This window comes from Eleutherodactylus coqui, chromosome 4 (assembly GCF_035609145.1).
Source record: "Eleutherodactylus coqui strain aEleCoq1 chromosome 4, aEleCoq1.hap1, whole genome shotgun sequence".
In the NCBI taxonomy this organism is placed as follows: domain Eukaryota; kingdom Metazoa; phylum Chordata; class Amphibia; order Anura; family Eleutherodactylidae; genus Eleutherodactylus; species Eleutherodactylus coqui.
In genome coordinates this window covers 146,089,329-146,097,381 of record NC_089840.1, presented here as the reverse complement: position 1 = coordinate 146,097,381, position 8,053 = coordinate 146,089,329, and the positions used below count along the sequence as shown (strand labels likewise).

The window sequence follows — 8,053 nt, the reverse complement described above, 5'->3', positions numbered from 1 at the left end:
TATGCAGTGGTCACACAACAAGATGTCCTAGAAGCAGGAGTTCTGCCTCCGCATGTCTCAGTACAAGAAGCGGAATTGAAGGCCCTCACTGAGGCGAGGAGAGTGGCGAGAGGTAAGATGGCAACCCTTTACACTGACTCCTGGTATGCATTTGGCATAGCTCATGATTACGGCCCAATATGGAAGGCCAGACAGTTTTTTTTACCTTAGCAGGACAACCAATTGAGAATGGTGCAGCGGTACAGAGTCGCATGGAGGCCCTGCTTCTACCTGACAAAGTTGAGAGTTCGCACCGAGTCCTACACTGGAGAGGCGAGAGACGACACCCTCGCTGACAGCGCAGCAAAGGCAGCGGCCCTCAAGCCGTGGAAGAAAGAAGAAAAGATACTGACGGCATGAGTCAGTGGTAAAAACTTTGGACATTGACAAAAATTTGGACTTTGATATGCTAAAGACTTTTACAGTTACAAGCCAGCAAGGAAGAAAAGAATAAATGGACTAATATGGGAGCAGCAGAAACAGGACAGCGTGTGGTGAACGGTCAACAGCACTTGCCCACCACAGTTCCTGTATCCCATGATGGCCCAGCTGATGGACGCAAAGACCCACCTAGTAAAGCAGCACTGACGACGACGCTTGAAAGAGGTTGGGCGACTTCTGGGTTCTCTGTAGCTGCTGCATCATTTGTCCGGTTTAGCATGATCTATGCCATAGGTGAGTCAGGGCAGAAGTAAATTTGCCACATCACACTTGCCGGGACCACTCTACCCATTTCAGGGATTGCAAATTGACTACGTTCAGCTCCCACTTGTTGGGAAGTATGAATACGTGCTTGTTGTTGTTGATGTCTTTGCAGGTTGGAGGCTGACCCTGTTACCAAGGCAAACAAGTAGGTAACCGCAAAGAAGCTCATGAACGAGGTAAACTGTGAATATGGGGTACCAGAAGTGATTCAGAGTCAGACAGAGGTATAAACTTCGCAGGTGAATGTAACATGTCATGTCTGCTCTGGGTGTATCCCAGGCCTTTTACATACTGTACCACCTTTAGTGTAGTGGAAAGGTGGAGAGACGTAGTGGCACGCTAAAAAGTAAGATACTTAAAAATGACGCCACTTTGGAAAGACTGTCATCCAATAGCCTTATACAGTGTTAGATATGAACCCAGGGGGGATTATACATTATCTCCCTACGAGATTGTTTGGGCTAGCCCCAAGGCTAGGTCTTTACTATCCTCAGTGGTTACAATTACAATCTGATGTGTTGACTGAGTATGTGATTTCCGTTGTTAAAGAACTAACCAAAGCCTATGCACAGGTGTTCTCTTCCAGACTCAGAGGCAGACACTGGGACACATATCTTGCAGCCTGGGGATTGGGTGTGCGTCAAGAAGTTCCTCAGGAAGCACCCTCTTGAGCCCCGATTTGATGGCCCCTACCAGGTGCTTCTGACTACTGCCACAGCTGTGAAACTAGCCGAAAGACTTACATGGATCCATGCTTCATACTGTAAGAAAGCTTCAGATCCGGGAGACCAGTCTTAGTTGTGCCAAAGACGTTACTCTGGTTAAGGCTAGTGAGAGAGGAGGGTGGCAACTGGAATCCTTAGTCGGAAGAATATGAGGGTATGGTTACCTTCTAGTATAACTCGTCCAATGCTCAAGTAGCCGCATATTCCTTCGACTATTGTACTGTGGTCCCGTGTCTAGGCGCAAGATCCCACCGCAGGCCAGATTTAGCTCAGTCCAGCTGGTTATATGACTCATATACCCGGGGAATACAATATGTTTGCGCCACTGATAACGTCTGGGGAGAAGACTGCCGTTATTGGGGATTAGTGGGATGTAACACAGGAATAGACTGGTCCTATAAACCGCGAAGTGCCTTAAATAAGAAAGATAAGAGCGGGAAATCCCTAATTAGTCGTATAACCCTCCTTGAGAATAATAAGGACAGCAGGTATTGGAAGGCTGAACTTAGTATGTTGCTTGGTTTTAATGCGGTTTTTACATTAACCATGGGAGATCCAAGCCCGGGGGACGGGGAGACTTATAGTCTGGGGACATACCGGTACGGGAGGACAGATCCCTTAGGGAAGTTTAAAATAAGGGATATGGTAGATGCAGCCGAATGGAAGCCTTCACTTAGTCCCGTGCCCATAATTAACCCCCTCCGCCGTAAGATAAAGACCTTGACGAACATGATGATCATAGCCGACCCTACCTTTTGAGGACACCTTGACAGTAGCGACTGGCTACTCTGACCAGAATCTCTGGTTGGAGTTGATGAGGTACAATGCTAACAGGAGCAACAAGTCTAACTGTTGCGTGTGCGGTAGTGCCCTACCACACTCGGGGATGGTCCCCCTAAATCTCCCTGTAGATGCTGAAGAGTGGTTTATTAGTCTCTTCACGAACATTTCCGCTAATTACACTGTCCGTGAGAAATGGAAGAAGGAATACTCTATAACTACTTAAGTGTTTTGCACCGGAGAGAGTATTACTGACTACCCTGGAAACTACACCTGCCAAGCAATTAGGCAGGGTAGAGGGAGATTTTTGAGGAACTCACCAATATTTCCCTTGTTTAAAAAAGATGAAGAGCCAGTTCCGATAATGCCAAACACATACGCTACCAAAGAAAAGGAGAAATGTACTAGTACTGTGCCTGCCCCGATCTCCTAAGATGGATTGTCAGTGGAATTCCCATTTGCCAAGGGATAGTGCAGAAGACCTTAGGTTCCGGCGAGGGCACACCCTGTGGGGTGTTAACTTGTACAGATAGAGGGTATGGATGCCCGGAAATGAGCCCAGGGAATCCATGGCCTCCCTCTGAGGTGAGGTAGGGATCCCCCCCCTCCTAGGAGTAGGGACTTACGGGCAGTGGGAAAACCCTGACGCAAGGGTGAGGCGACTTGGACGTGTTCACCATTAGGACTATCTCCAGGAGGGACATTGGTGTGGGTGAAGATTAGGGAGTCCCACGCCGTGCGTACCTGTGCACGCTACTAGTATTGTAACATTATGCTAGAGCGAGAAGAGAGACCCCTGGTGGTAGTTTTGATCTACACGTATACATTGACGTCATAGGATAGCCAAGGGGGGTACCTGATGTGTTTTAAAAATTAGAGACCAAGTTAAAACTAGATCCGAGTCCATTTTCCTGATCATTATGGTAAATAAACGTTGACTGGATTAATTATGTTTATTATAATTAGCAGTGGTTTATAAATTATACTAGAGACGCCTTATAGTCGACTATGACTTTTTCAAAATAGAATGACCTTAGATATGACTTTAGCTAAAAAGGGGAGTGTCTGTAAGATGATAGGGGAGACTTGTTGTACCTACATCCTAGACGACACGTGACCCGCGGGTAAAAACGCAGTTGCCATTAAGAAGCTGACCGCACTGACTAAAAAGAGCTAACTTTTGGGACCAGCACTCGCCATGGATGAGCGGGTGGTAAAGGATCCTGGCACAGACGGGCGTCGCTGTTGTATGTGAACTGATGGTTACCTTTTCTGTTCTAGTCTGCTGTGTTATCCCCTGTGTCAGAGAGACCTGTGAAACTGATGCTGGAAAAGCCGCTCCCACCATGAGTTTGCTGGATGCATCCCCAGAAGGAGTGGACAAGTCCTACAACCCCTTGAAGACTCTAAAACGAACCTTCAACGCACTCCAGTTATAGGCTCATGCGCAGAGAACTGTGAAAATTAGATAGAGAGTTAGAGGATAGACATTTTAAGGGGGGATTGTGATAGACATGATAATTAATTAGTATAAAATGTCTATCGATTTGCACTAGACGTATTATGTGTGTTTTGTGACTTCAGCCTAATGTGAAACTCTGCTGCATAAGGAAAGAGTTAAATCACAGTGTTATATGTTATTGCTTGAGTGTTCTCCCAGTCCTCCCCATCCCCCACACAGGATCTTCTTCAACAAAGAGATATCTACTTTCACTTTCAGGTTCGAGCACATGTTTGTGAGACAAAGACTTGCTTATACATTGGACTTGAGAGAAGGTGGGCAGGAAGGAGGGGGGATTCTATATGATCCGACAAATGAGAATCCTATATGTTACTGATGTAACCTGTTGCACGCCCATTGTGTGTCTGTACAATAAAAGGCCCTGTCTGGCTGTTTCTGGGCAGAGAGCCATTTTGGATATGAGGCTGATAGCTTGTGTCTAATTTGCTCCACGATGATGTGTGCACACGACATAATTCGGAAGCGGCAAAATACCCCAAAGCCTGCTGGAGAAATCATAATCCAGATCAGCTACGGTTAATTCAGCTAATTCTTACTGGGAGATGTGAGGCAGAAAATGGAAAAGTCACCATGAATCAACATCCTCCATCAGGCTTTTAGAAAAACATCCTTAGTATGTCTGTGTGCCCACACAGTCTATTAATCACTTAAGGTCGGTCCTTTTACAGGGAGTAGAAAATCATACTATGGCATGATATATAGTTAGGGTTGCCACCCGGCCGGTAATTCACCGGCCTGGTTGGTATTTTGCCTGCCAGGCTCCGACCTCCAGAGATCAGGCGCTGCTACAGTGTATGGGCAGCTAGGAGGTGTTATGAAGAAAGGGCCATCTGACCGGCCTGGAAGGGGCAGGGCTTATCATTAATGCAGCTCTATGGAAGGAAGAGGAAGCTGCTGCTATGGTGAAAGGTAATGAGCAGACTGAGAAGGAGAAGAGGGATTAGAGTGTGAGGAAGGTAATGAGGAGATGGAGGAGAGGAAAGGGAGCAGAGTGTGAGGAAGGTAATGGGAAGATGGAGGGGGAAAGGGGGCAGAGTGTGAGGAAGTTAATGAGGAGATGGAGGAGAGGAGAGGGAGCAGAGTGTGAGGATGGTAATGAGGAGAGGGAGGAGAGTGTGAGGAAGGTAATGGGAAGATGGAGGAGGAGAGGAAGCAGAGTGTGAGGAAGGTAATTAGGAGATGGAGGAGGAGAGGGATCTGAGTGTGAGGAATGTAATAAGGAGGAGAGGAGAGAAAGCAGAGTGTGAGGAATGTAATGAGGAGAGGGAGCAGAGTGTGAGGAATATAATGAGGAGATAGAGGAGAGGGAGCAGAGTGTGAGGAATGTAATGAGGAGATGGAGGAGAGGGAGCAGAGTGTGAGGACGATAATGGGGAGATACATGAAAAGAGGGAGCAGAGTGTGATGAAGGTAATGAGGAGGGGAAGGAGGAGGAGAGGGAGCACAGTGGGAGGAAGGTAATGAGGAGATGGAGGAGGAGAGGGAGCAGAGAGTGTGGAATAATAAAGGAGAAAAAAAATGCAGTGATAAGCCACGCCCCTTTTTTTTACAATGGACGGTATTTTTTCGTAACAAAGGTGGCAACCCTATATACAGTCCGCAATTATGGAAACAGCCAGTAAGCATCTCACCTATAAGAAGTAGGAAAAACAACTCTATTGGTTGTCCAAGCAAACCCTCAGAATAGCCGATAAAAGAAGAGCAGCAAAGGCAACTAAATGCCGATTTTCAACGAGCGGTAAGGAAAGACAAGGAAATGGACTGGAATGAGCATTGCAAACAACTCAAAGCAGAAGTCATGAAAGGCCATATGCGAGGCCTATTTTCACAGGTCCAGATGTCCCGAAAGCCTTTCATGGCACGCAACAGAACAATTAAAGGCAAAAATGGGAAGGAACTGAATGACCAACAGAGTATCAAGGATAGGTGGAGGGAATACTCAAAGGAACTTAATGCCTGTAATTACATACCTGGACCATTGAAAGGTGAATCCCAGAATTGCTCCAACTACCAAACTATAGACCTCATTCCGCATGCAAGCAAGATCCTTCTCAAAATCATCCAGGAAAGGCTGAGATCAGTAATTGAAGCGGCACTCCCTGATGCACAGGCATGATTCTGGCGAGGACGCGGCACCTGAGACCATATTGCAACCTGCGATGGACCGTGGAAAAAGCTTGAGAATACCACAAGAATATCTACATGTGCTTCATCAACTTCATCGAGGCCTTTGACTGCGTTGGCCATGACAAGTTATGGCAGGCCCTACAAGAGCTGGGCATATCGGCACATCTAGTCAAGCTAATAAAATCACTTTATACAAATCAAGAAGCCACTGTGAGAACACAGTATGGGGTCACAGATTAGTTTGGGATCGGCAAAGGCATCCAAGAGGGCTGCATCCTCTCACCCTTATCGTTTGACCTATACACGGAAGTGATCAAGTTGAAAATGGACCTAGACGAATTGGAAACTGGACTTGGAATAGGTGGCAGAAACATTAACAGTCTCCGTCTACATTAACAGTCTACAGAGATGTAGTAGGTGGAGGAGGATTTGTGAGTAGGTGGCTCTGCTGCTGCCTGGGCCGAGCCCCAGGGCCTTTTCCCAATTGCTACCGGAAGTATCCCCTCCAAGAACTGAAACACAGAGGCCGTATCCTGTTTAACATGGTGGATGGTATCATACACTCCCCTGCTTAACTACATGTTGGAGAGAAGCAAGTTCAGGGACGTAGCGAGTGATGTGTGGAGAGCAAGTGCTTGTTCTTCCTTCCATGTCTGGAATGTTCTCTCAAGAGTGCTACCGTCAGATAACTGAGACTGATGAGGACTGTACTACGGAGAGGAGTGACTCCTGACTACCAAAGTGTTGTACTTAAGACTGTCTGCCATATTTTGTACTTGGAAAATCAAAGTTGGAAAATTGTGAGTAAAGAAGCAGTCTGCCTCCGGTTTGAAATTACATCTTTGATTGTGGATTCATTTATTAAACTTGGGTGGTTGATCACTCAGAAGAGGCACTGGCGTCACATGAACAGATAGGTAGCAGGAGTATCCCTATCAAGGTTGCCAATTTTATCCCTTGTGTGCAGCCGGACTGGGCCGTGTTTTGGAGGTAGCAGGAGGAGATGGTAATGTCATAGTGACCTTGTACCATCTTACAGCCCCACTGTGTTTCCTGGCCAATGGCCTGACCTCGGCCGCTGCAATCGATGTGTTTGAGCTGTGGTGCTGACGAAAGCTGCTGTGTATGCCCTGGACAGCAAGAGTAACAAACAGAGAAGTCCTGAATCGTATAAGACCCGCTATATCACTGGAGGGCAAGATGTTGTGTGCGCACATGGACAGGCTCCATGTGCACAAAAAACTATATTATTCACAAACATGCACGCAAAAAAGTCTTGTTCACTGCACAAATACATTGTGCTGAAACGTTCTAGCACCCTGCTGGATCACCTGTAGCTTGGATACAAGACGTGGTATGGGTGCGCATGGAAGTTCTAGTATCCTGTCAGGCCACCTCTATCTTGGATACAAGTTATGATACGGGTGGGGAAGGAGGCTCTACTACCCTGTTGGGCCACCTCTAGCTTGGATACAAAATGTGATACTGGTGATCATGGGGCTTCTAGAACCCTCTTGGGCCACCTCCCAGCTTGGATACACGTTCCAGTTTGTCTCTCTTTCTCCTGTTCAACAGGTGCAGTTGCTGCTGGGACAACGTCAGGGACCTACTGTGGAGGAAGTTCATACCTGGCAAGCTTCTGAAAAGACCAGTGTTGAGCAGATATTGGCAAAGCTCAGGAAGGAGTTTGAGATCCAGTCGCCAACAGAGGTCAGACTACATTTCAATGAAAGGTGTCCGAGACCAGTTGAGACTATTCCGGCCTACATATTTTTGGCTGTTCGGGAAATAGACACTATTTCAGAAGTTGACAAAATATTGATGGACAGATTCATTGAGGGCATATACTCTAAGCTGACCCAGACGCAGCTGCACATGCTGGCTGTCCAGCACCCAGGCATATCCTTCTCAGCTTTTAAGTCCCTGGTGCAACAGGTGCTAAGAACTGACACACCTCTTAAGAGTGCCACTACCTGTGCATTTCCATCACGAGTCACAGGAGAGACCTTCATTGCCCCTGAAAAGACATTACAAAATGATTTTCAGATTACACAAGCTGCACAATTTTCTACCCCTGCTCTTGAAGTCCCAACCCCAAAACAGGTAGACTTAACGATGATAGAAATAACTAAAACCTTGCAAGAGCTTTCTGCGA

At 46.7% G+C, this 8,053-nt stretch overlaps 1 long non-coding RNA gene across 1 annotated transcript in view; it reads left to right on the top strand.

Annotated features, from left to right (window-relative positions):
* The first annotated feature begins 4,647 nt into the window (after window positions 1–4,647).
* The window catches only part of LOC136625774 (uncharacterized), a 32,932-nt gene continuing 29,526 nt past the window's right edge, over window positions 4,648–8,053 (top strand). Inside the window, exons 1-2 of the long non-coding RNA XR_010792579.1 lie at window positions 4,648–4,680; window positions 7,474–7,608. This is a non-coding gene — a long non-coding RNA (uncharacterized lncRNA). The remainder of the gene's footprint in view (window positions 4,681–7,473; window positions 7,609–8,053) is intronic.